The sequence below is a fragment of the Zonotrichia leucophrys genome, chromosome 4A (genome assembly GCF_028769735.1).
Source record: "Zonotrichia leucophrys gambelii isolate GWCS_2022_RI chromosome 4A, RI_Zleu_2.0, whole genome shotgun sequence".
Lineage (NCBI taxonomy): Eukaryota > Metazoa > Chordata > Aves > Passeriformes > Passerellidae > Zonotrichia > Zonotrichia leucophrys.
Genome location: NC_088174.1, coordinates 17,483,634 through 17,494,372, shown reverse-complemented (window position 1 = coordinate 17,494,372; position 10,739 = coordinate 17,483,634). Strand labels below are relative to the sequence as shown.

General features: G+C 41.0%; 1 long non-coding RNA gene across 1 annotated transcript; it reads right to left on the bottom strand.

Annotated features, from left to right (window-relative positions):
- Window positions 1-1,605: 1,605 nt before the first annotated feature.
- On the bottom strand, window positions 1,606-5,390 carry LOC135447788 (uncharacterized). Its single transcript, XR_010440322.1, has 3 exons — window positions 5,044-5,390; window positions 3,365-3,413; window positions 1,606-1,939 (listed from the first exon to the last, which is right to left on the bottom strand). It is a non-coding gene; the product is annotated as an uncharacterized LOC135447788 (long non-coding RNA).
- Between the last annotated feature and the right edge of the window lie 5,349 nt (window positions 5,391-10,739).

The window sequence follows — 10,739 nt, the reverse complement described above, 5'->3', positions numbered from 1 at the left end:
CCCTCCAGAAACCTCTACAGGAATAGATAGAAATGCAGCCTTGTAGATAGATTTTTTTACGTATTTTTGCAAGGTTCATATATATATATTTGAAAATATATATATTTAACTGGAGCTTTATGTAGAAAAAGGAAAAGCATATGCTGTTACTTGTGCTGCTAAGAGAACATAATTTAAATTAATTCTGCTCCAAGACCCCTCTGTGAAGGGAAGGTGTAACTTGAGGCAGTATCCTGCAGGGTTGGTGGGTGCTTTTGTTACCTTCCCAAGACAGAAAATGTTCATAATTCATTTTGCTGCTGCCGGAGCTTTGGTCTGTTTCACCTGAGGGCCATTCCTGGGAGCACAAAGGAGATGTTACATCCAGCCCTGGTTTGGCCACTGGTAATGGGAAAAGTCAGTAGGAATTCCAAAATGTGATTAAAGAATTTGTGTCCAGGAAAATGTATTGCTGTACTCAAACCCATAGCATTGTACCTCTCTCATCTCAGTGTAAGACTCCATCTTTGAAATTTGTTTTTGCGTTTTCTCTCTTCTTGTGGTCTTTTATTTAATATTTTGGTGGCTTTGCCAAAACGGAACAATTTCCCAGGAGTCCCAAATAACTCTGAATGATGCTGTAAACCCCAAAACCACGTGTTGCTACAGCACTATCCCAAATGTCTCCATTCCAGCCCCCCCATGCCATGCTAAGCCCATTTATTACCCTCCAGGCCATTGCTGTGCTCAGCAGGGATTGCAGGGGGGCATTGCAGGAGATGCCTGAGCTGCAACACCACACTCCAGCCAATGCAAACACTGCCATGCACAATTTGCTCCTCTATTCCAAACCACATTTATACAACTTCACCCCCCTATATTCAATTAATCCAAAAATTAAAACTTCCTTCACCTATTCTGTTTGCTGTTGGGGGATTTAACATTAGGACGATAATACAACACCTTTAAGCATGCAAACACATTTTTGTAAAGCAAATTCTTTAATCTTTCCAAGGCTCCAGATGGCAGGACCAATTTTCCAAAATTTTTTAAAGACTGTAGGGAAGCTACTGTACAACTCTGCTGTACAAGACTTTGCTGCAGTTTTAGCATCTTCTGTAGAAGTGTTGGAAGAGCAAAGGATTTCCTGACAGGAGTAAAATGCATATGAAGGAAGAGCAGAAATAAAAGGGAACAGTTCAGGAAGTTCAGATTAATTTGCTGGTTGAGTCTCTTAGTACCAGACACATTTATATGAATTTCATTCAGCTGTCATGGGCTTGCCACTGATTTCTCACCAATTTTTTCTCTCATTAATTTTATTGTCTTTTATTTAATTATTTATTGTATAAAGAATATCTGAGAGTTATTAACCTCCTATTAGAGTAATTAAAGTTCAGAGACATCAAGAAATGCCTTTTATTTTTCAGAAAATAATGACATTTCTTCATGACATCCCAAAACTGATGAGTGCAAATGAAAATCTCAAATTTACTAACCTGAATTTTATTTTTTTGTCTTTAAGAGAAAAATAAAGATTGATTTTTAATCTTTGCCTGCACCTGAAATGACTGACTCTGCAGTGAGAAAGGAATTAAAAATAAAATAAAGGAGGAAAAAGGAAGCAGGTGTGGGTAGTGAAAAATCTGAATTAAGATGGGAAGGAATTGAACACATTAGTGAAGTGCTTTTAAAATAAAAGAAGTCTTTCCAAAGTGGCCGCTGCTCAGGGACAGGAGAGGAATTGGTGGTGAGGGAAACCCTGCAGCAGCCCCAGAGCAGCAGCCAGGAGCCACAAATGGTGAGAGACAAAATCCTGGCAGCTTTTGGCTCCCAGCCTTCCCCAGAGCCTTCAGAGGAGCTGCTGGCACTGCTGCCCTGTCTTGGGGAGAAATCAGGAGCTTTTGGTGCTGGAGAAGAAGCTCAGCGGGAATCGTGAGACGATGAGCACACACGACCTCTAATTTGGAAAGGAAAATCAGATTTAGCGCTGAAATGGAGCTGCCAAAGCCTCTCCTGCAGGCCAAAGTCTCCAAGTGCTTTATCAGTTTTGTGGGAAATGAGCACACAGTCTGGGCCGGGGATGAGCTGGCAGCAGGGTGGTGCTGAGCGTTTCCATGGGCTCAGGGATGTTAGATTTGATAAGAGACTGCAGTTATTTATCTGGAGCACAGACTGGCACATGCATGTTTGCACACACTCAAAGCACAAAGATAAAGTGACATTTAGAGGAGTTTGGGGAGTGTTGAGTGATTGCTGCCAGTCTGGAGCCAGGGCTGCCCCACTGGGCCTGCAAACTCAGTCTATCAAATGGAGCTCTCTGCCTTGCAGTGGAGGAGGTTTAGGACTGACTAAAAGACAAAGCCATCTATCAGAGTTTTGCACAAATAAGCTAAAAAGAGATCAAGAAATGACCCAAAAAATAATCACCTCAGCTCTGTAGAGTTTTAGCATTACTTAATCCACCTGTAATCTTACTTCAGAGTCTCTCTTCCTAACCCCAGCTTAATCCTTGGTCCTAATCCTTGACTATTCCCCCTTTAATACACAAATATTTCAACCCCACAAATATCACCAACACTTCCTTCACTGGGAAGATCAGTACCAAGCTATTCCTGAATTTTTCACACCAGTCCCAAAGCCATGCCCAGCAAAAAGCATCAGGATCACCAATGCAATCTATCATTCAGCACTGAGCCAATCCCTCCTGCTAGCAAGAAAGCATCTCTAATTAAATTTTCCCCAACTGGCTACTTTGTTTTATGCCAAACCCAATATAAACTGTTATTTCTGTCTAGGTACATGAATCTGGGATGCAGAGCTTATTGTTAACCAAAAGAACATAATGCTCTCTGCCTGAGGAGCTATTTTGGGTAAGTTCTGACTAGAGATATGGACAATATGTTAGAAAGATTTGGTGCATTACAGCAAATAAATAGCTGTAAAGTAAGCAGTTTTTATTCCAAGTTCATTTAATCTTTAAATAAAGCAAAGTGGAATAAATATAGGCTTTTTTTTTTTCTTCCTTCAAAGAAGAATCTCTTTATGAAGAAAATCCTGAATTGGCATTTTTGCTTCAATTGGAACTTAGAGCAGGGAAGCAAATCTTCTGTGGCTTTAATCTGAAACATTAGGGCTTGAAGTCTGAACAACTGTTTACTATTCCCCTATCTGATAAAACTTCAGAACCCCAGGGAAACTAATTTAAAAGGAAGACCTGAGATCAAGATAAGCTTGGGCAAATCTAAAAGCAGCCATCCAAAATGAAAGTGAGAGTTTCAGTTTACTTGATAAATCTCTATCTGAGCAGCAGTGTTGTAATTAATGAACAATGAGGGAGGGAGGACTACAATAACCACCTCAAATCCCTCGACTCATAACTCACCAGACATGAAGAAAACTGCTTTCAGGGTCATTGTGTGGTTTATCCTATGCTGGAAAGAAAAGTGTGCCCAAAGAATTAGTTAAGGGAAAATGAGGGCTAAAAAAAGGCAGTGAAAGTTGCTAAATGGAGCTTTGATCTCTTTGACTAACTTGAAATAATTGTCAAGGTGTTTGGGGGTAAATTTTATTCTTCTTAGTCAATATATTATCACTTAGACTGTGGGGAAGTTGGAGTTACAAAGCCCCAACTCAGCAGAATATTTAGGTCTCTAATTAAATCTTTCCCTATTCAGCAAAGTGCCTGACATTATATAGACTATTGTAATGAAAAATTTGGAAAAATGACCTTTTAGGGAAATCAAATTAAATAGCAATGGGGAAATAAGCATATTTTACTATATTCAAACATGCTGCCATTTTTTAAAGATCTTAAAAGTGTTTTAGCCTTCCCTAAAGCTGGTTGGACAGGGTAAGGAACCTACTAAAAATGAAGTGCTGATAAAGCTTTGGGAGTTTGAACGCAGTAAGTCAGCCACAGAAGAGTTTGAGAAACAACAAACACAAAGCAGAAAAACCTTTAAAAAAACCTATAATTCCAATACATCTACTCCAAGAGAAGCCAAATTCTTTATATATGATCTCTATGTCAGAGAGGCAACACTTACTCGAAAACCCTCAAAAAGAAAAAATTCAGAAAACAGAAAAGCCCTCAAATCAATATGAAGCTGAAATAACTATAGAGGAGATTCTGGGATATTTTTACATTTTGAACAATATCAAATAGCAAGAACTAAACCATACTCATCTATGACTTTTAATGAAAGTCAAATGGAAAAATCATTCACAGCAGTGAACAGCCATTGACTTAAAATCACTGAGCACTGGGAAGAGACAAATTCAGTACCAAATTTCAGGCCACCAGGATAGATGTAGAGAAATAACTTGTCTGGAAGTCAGATTTCTATATAAACTGTGAGGAAAAACAAAGTAACAGACATCTGGACAGAAATAATGTACTTTGAGAGAGTCTACCTGCCTTCTCTCACAGGAGGCTGCACCTTACAAACACAAAAATTCTCCCCAAAAATTATCTTGCAGGAAAAACCTTATAAACACAAAAATTCTCCCCAAAGGTCACATCTGTGCAGCTAAAGTGCTCCAGTTAATAAAAGTTTATATGGATTTCTAAAAGGCTTTCAAGCAATTTCTCCATTGAGGCTTTGCTGAGAGGGAACTGAGAAGCTGAGGCAGGAGAGGGAATGTCAGGGGTTAATGAGGGCTTGCACATATTTAAAAGAAAAAAAACAAATAAAACCCCAAACAAGCAAATAAGGAAACCCACAAAAAACTCCAAAAAGAAACAAAATAAAAAACCCACAAAAAAAACAAAAAAAAACAAAAAAAAAAAAAAAAAAAAAAAAACCAACACCCCCCCCCAAAAAAAAACACCAAAACAAAACAACAAAACCCAAAACCCCAGGCTCTGAGGTGACTGTTTTAATTCAGGACCAAGACATTGGGCTGTTATAAACAGTGAAAACACCAGCTCAGCACCAGCCTGAACAAATCAGATGTGAATAATTTTATAACAAGATAAAGCACCGCAAGCAATCCATGATTCATGGACATCTTGTTACTGCGCCCAGTTCAGATCCTTTCACCTCAAAGGATAGCCCAGACCTGAAAGGGCTCCAAGGAGCCACAAGGATGATGAAAGCTGGGAAAAGGCTTCTCTGAGGAATGATGGAGTGAGGGAAGCTCCTGTGTGTGCTTTGGAGATCTGTGAGTGGCACAGGGAGGGTGCTTTGGTCACTTTGCCATCTTCTCCTCTTTGTCTACCAAGCTTGTCACAACCTTCACCACCTTCCTACAACAGAGATCTCTATTGTGTTTCTTTTATAATGTACAGAGATATTCCACAAAGTGGAGAGAGAATTTCTGTGTATTACAGGGCCTGAGAGCAGACTGATGAAACACACATTATGCAGCCATTTGTGTTTTCCTTTAGTAACACTCCCACTGAAAAAAAGCTGGAGCAGAAAGGGATTAAATAAGTAAAAATGCCCTAAATTTTTTTAGAAACACCTCCACAGTGAGTGGGTAGCTCCTTCTGTGAGACTGCTATTTACCCTATTTCAGGCTCTTGCCTCAGACATGTATTGTATTAAATTAATCTTAGGGAAAATACAACATCCCAGAAGACTCATTCTGATCTAACTCTTTTTGTCTTTCCAAAGCTCCTCCATCCTTTTAATTTTTTTTATTTTGGCAAAGATCTTTCTAACATGATTTTGAGATTTTATGTCAATGGAAGAGTTGAGGAAGCTCATAACAGGAAATTTACAGTTTATTATAAATCTGCTCCTAGATTTCATATTGTCTATTTGCTGTGTCAGCTGCTGCATCAGAAACAAAGCAGAATTGCAATGATACCACCCCAAACTCTCTGTTCTCTTGCTTTCCCAGGATATAACCTAAACAGCCCCTCTTACTGAGCCCTCATACTCACAATGGGAATGTTGAACCCTGAACACTAATCATAACAAAAAGCAAAAAAAAATTAGCAAATTAGAAAAATCAACATTATTAAATGAATAATTTCAAATGAATATCAGTTTGGGAGTCTTGGTTGGTTTTTTTCCTGCCAGGAGTATTGAGAAATTCTAACAAGAATTTCCTCTCCAGTAATGGAATCATGAGCAGGCAAAACATGCAGAAAGAAACAGGGAAATGCTAAGCAGGATATTCAAATCTCACACAGCCTCTTTCTGTTAATGCTTTTATTCAAATCTACAGCATGTGTAGTAATGAAGAGATGTATTATAGGCTTACCAATAGGATTCATAAAATCACAGAATAATTTAGGCTGGAAGGGACCTCTGGAGCTCGTGCAGCAGAGCTGGGCTCAGCAGAGCCCTCAGCCCGGCCTAAGACAGAGATCCCCACCCTGTGACACCTTGCTCAGGCTCTGACCCCTCACATGGTAAAATACTCTTGGGTTTATTGTCTGCTGTGGCTCAGCTTTTCCCCTCTGCATTTCCTAAATACTCTGGCTCTGTCTGCTCCAGATCTTCCCATCCCACAGCAGTGGGCAGCAATAAATCAATAAATTCACCCCTTTGTTTTCTCTTCCAAATGCCAAACAAACTCATTTCTTTGACTGTCCCAAAGACAGAATAAAGGTTTGATAGTGAAAGAACACCCAATAACCGGAATTAAATGTCATTCCTTTGGGGTGATCCCTCGGCTTACACAGACTCAGATCCTTAGCACAGCTTTGGGATAGAAGCACACTTCAGCCCAGCTTGGGAGGAGCAGAACAAAGTCAAAATCAGAGAAAGAAAACTCTCCAAAGTTTGTGGTTTCAAGTGAAATTGGTGCCTGGAAAGAAGCCCCAGGCCCTGCCTCCCACCCCTTCCTGGGTATCCATATCACACCCTGGCAATGTCAGCACTCACCTGCAGGGCTCAGCTCCCACAGCACCAGGATCCAGATCCAGCTGTCCCTGCAGGCCCCTTTCATTCAAATCCACTCAGGAGTCACCCAATGAGCACAGCCTGCCCATCACTGCCCACCTGGGCGCTGCAGAACCTTCTGGAAGCTCCCAGAAGCAGCTGAAGGCAGCAGCCTTGTTCTCAGCAAAGCAATCACAGTGAAAACGCAGAACCAGAAGCAAACAAGAGACTGAATGAACAAGTCCTGATCAGATATAAATAAAAAATAACTGAGAGGGAGGGGCATGAGATGCTGGAACAGGAGCTGAATGAGGCCCAAGCAGCCCAATCAAACCTTAACTCTGCCAAAGATGGCCAGATGGAGCCCAGGTGCTCCTTCCAACCAGCTAACAATTCTTCTCTGACTACACCAGTGCAAGCACACAGACCCAGCAGTGCCACCTTCACTGCCATCCAGACCTTTGGCCCACCACCTGAGGGGGGGATGGCTGTGAGCAGGGACCACAGGGAGCCTGTGGTGGCCACAAGCCCCAGCTCTGACTCACCAGGCCAGGCACAGCCCAGTGAGGCACCAAGAAAATGCTGCAGTGGGCACAGCACCCCCTCCTGCACCTCTCTCAGGACCCAACCATTGGTGGTGCAGCCCCTGCTGAGCTGACACCGTTGCTGTATTTAATAAAAACCACAGGGGATTTCTCTGAGCGTTTGCTGTGTGTCCCCTTGAACCCACTAAGCTCTCAGCAGTGACAGCAGCTGTAGGCAGGAGTGCCAGACATGAACTGCAGCCACCTCTCTTGCCATGCTCTGAACTCTTTGCTAGTTCTGTTCCAGTTCTTTGATGGGCAATTAATTCCTCTTCACCTGTCAGACACCACTCATCATTATCTAATACACTCCTAATCACTCCACTTTTGGGTTTATTGCCACTTTGCCACTGCAGAGTGACAGGACCCAAGGAACCTGTGGCTGCAGGGTGGATGCAGGTCCTGAATTGATTTAAGCTTGCCTGGAGAAACCTGTGCTGCAGCTAAGGCTGCTCATGAGGCAAAACCCCAGATTTTTAGCTCTTCTGAAAGTCCCAAGGCAGCTGTTGTTCCTCTGGTCACTCAGGGAGGTGGGTGATGCTGTTTGTGCCTGAAAAATGAGCTGCATTGAGGTGTCAGTGAATGCTGAGTGTGGGACATCTCCTGCTGCAGCTGTGACAGATGCTGAGCAGGATGGAGGGACGTTCTTGTGGGACCTGGCATATGAGAGCTCTCAGAATTAAAAATAGCTGCCCACCTCAGACCTGGGAGATCCAGCAGGAAAGAAATGAGTGAGGACAGGATAATGTCACCTGATGATTCCTGCCATGTTCTACAGCTGGGCCAATTAGATTTTATGACTGACTGATAAGACAGGAAAGTGTGGTATTTTTCCCCCAGCATTGTCAATGCTTTTTGTTCTCTATATCGTACTTAAATCAGTTTTTACAAATGATTTTTATTAGGCTTTGAATCCCTCCCAAATTACACGATCAGGATAGACCAAACTCATCCTGAAAAGGGGTTCTGTGCCAGGCAGCCCTTCCTTCATGCAGCCAGAGCTCCTTCTGTGCAGCTGCCAAATTCAGCCTGGACCAGAGATCACATCCACGCTTGCCAGACACTGATCTCAAAATCAAAGCTCACCAAGAGAGCAGAGCACTGTAAAAAAAATATTGTAGTTTTATTCAGAGCTCTTCTTGTATGAAAAATGCACTACAAATAAAGAAATTGCTTGGTTTAATATTCACCCTGAATATTCTGACAGGCAAAAGGTGGTGTGAAGGATACTAACAGCAGGGCAAGGCATACTCAAACTACTGAGGACAGGAAGGAAGTTAATCTTCAAAGTAATCATTCATTTTACTAACTAACAGTAAATACATTTTATTTTTTATAGTAGTGAGAAATCTATCAAATAAAAGATATAAAATAAATTAAGATATGTTTTCAATGCTGTAAAAGAAACCCTATGCATTTAGTACAGGATTCAAAGTCCACTGAAGGCTGATGAAAATCTTTTGGTCAGCTTCACTGAATGTGGGCTCTGACAGCTCAGGTCCTGAAAATTCCAGCACCCAACAAAACATATGAATAAGGATTCCAGATTTAAAAGGGATAATCTATATTTCACTCCAGGTTATTCTCAGAAAATAATCTGGATAAAGAATGTTCCTAACCTTTTATCTGCAGCATTCTGCCAACCCAGTCACTCAAACCCTGCCACGTTTGAAACAAGGAAATGTTTTGTCAGACAGCTCTCAAGCAGCAGCAGAGGTTTTATCACAGCCTTGAAATGGAAAGTGATCCTGCTGCTCAAACCTGGTCCTGCTCACATAAATCTCCTGGCATTATTGAGGCTGCCCTTCCAGAGCATTCCTGCAGCTTTTAGGAGATTTATGATGAATACATGTAGATGGAAAAACAAATGAGATTGAACAGAAGATGTGACAAATACATTCTCTGTGCCTCTGCTTTGACCTGCTCACTCTGTATTGAAAAAGAGCTTGTCTCTGTGTGTATAAATACAGATATTCTATCACTTATGGAGTACACAGCTTAAACAATTTGTAAGGGACTCTGTGAAGGCATGTAAACATGATCAGAGTTGAGTAGAAAAATATAACAACACTTAAGTTACTCTCTTACATTTCAATAAATCTGATAGAGCTCAGTGTGTACTTAATGTTCCCAGATTAATGCTCAGTTCTGAAGGAAATTGGCATATTCTCCAGGCAGAAGTTTCTTTTCAAGATTATTGCAGATTTTTGCAATGTTTTGAATCACAACCAGAAAAATATCTTTATTCCAGAGATGTGGCACATAAAATTAATGGGAATATTGGTATTTGGGGACATTTTGTTCCTCCAGGACAGAACAAAAGGGGTTTGTAAATCCTGAAGCTCCAGATTGTGGCTTTTCTCTAAGGAAAATACTATCTGAGATGAAAATATTCTCTTGCTTTTTACTCTTTTTGTCACAAAATACAAAACACATTTGGTTTCAACAGATGGCCAGTGAATTCCATGAAAAAAAGCCCCATTGATTTCAACAAGAATTGGACCAGGTTTGAGGTCTCAAACTTGCTGCTTGATTTGAGCATTAATTTGGAATCTCTGGTAATAGGATCACAGGTCGAGGAACGCCTGCCAAATCTCAGATTCCCAAATGGCAGCTGCAGCTCCAAATCCTGTTCAGGAGTGTAATAATTCCACGTGGTTATGTTGTTTAAATTAAACATAGCTGTGTGATTGATTGAGTAGCACAGAGGTCACACAGATATTAGAATATAGGAAACATCAGCACTGGTTTCAGGCTCACATAAAGGCTATTCCAAACTATTCCAGCACTGTCTTTCTGAAGCAACATTCTGTAATTTTTTAGGTTTTGAGATGTTATTTGTCTGTCCTCTTGAAGATATCTTTCTCCCCTCCTACCTGTCTTCTCCCTGAGAAAACATTGTTTGTAGTGAAATACTGGAAAATCAGGAATTTACTGAATGGGCAAACTGAACTGAGAAGGGAAACTTGATTATCCCAAAGATTTGAGACTGGATCACTGAACCAGAGGGGAATGGAATCACAAACTCTAATTCTTTGCTTTACTTCCTTGAGAAGAATATAATTGCTTTTACCAACCTGTAATTGGTCTATCTGAATCCAGGAGAATGCATTCAATAAAAACATCTAAAGGAAAGGGCAACCTGAACATGCCAGAACTTGGGAGCCTTCTGTTTGCAAGGACAAGATTTTGCAGATGCATTGAGAAATGTGGCACAGCTACTTTTAGGCATTTTTTTGGCATTTTTTTTCCCCCCAAAGAAAGCTGCTGGGGAATGCAAATATCTGTGAGGGATACGGCATAAACAGCGCACTGTGGAAAACTGGGGTGCTGTAGT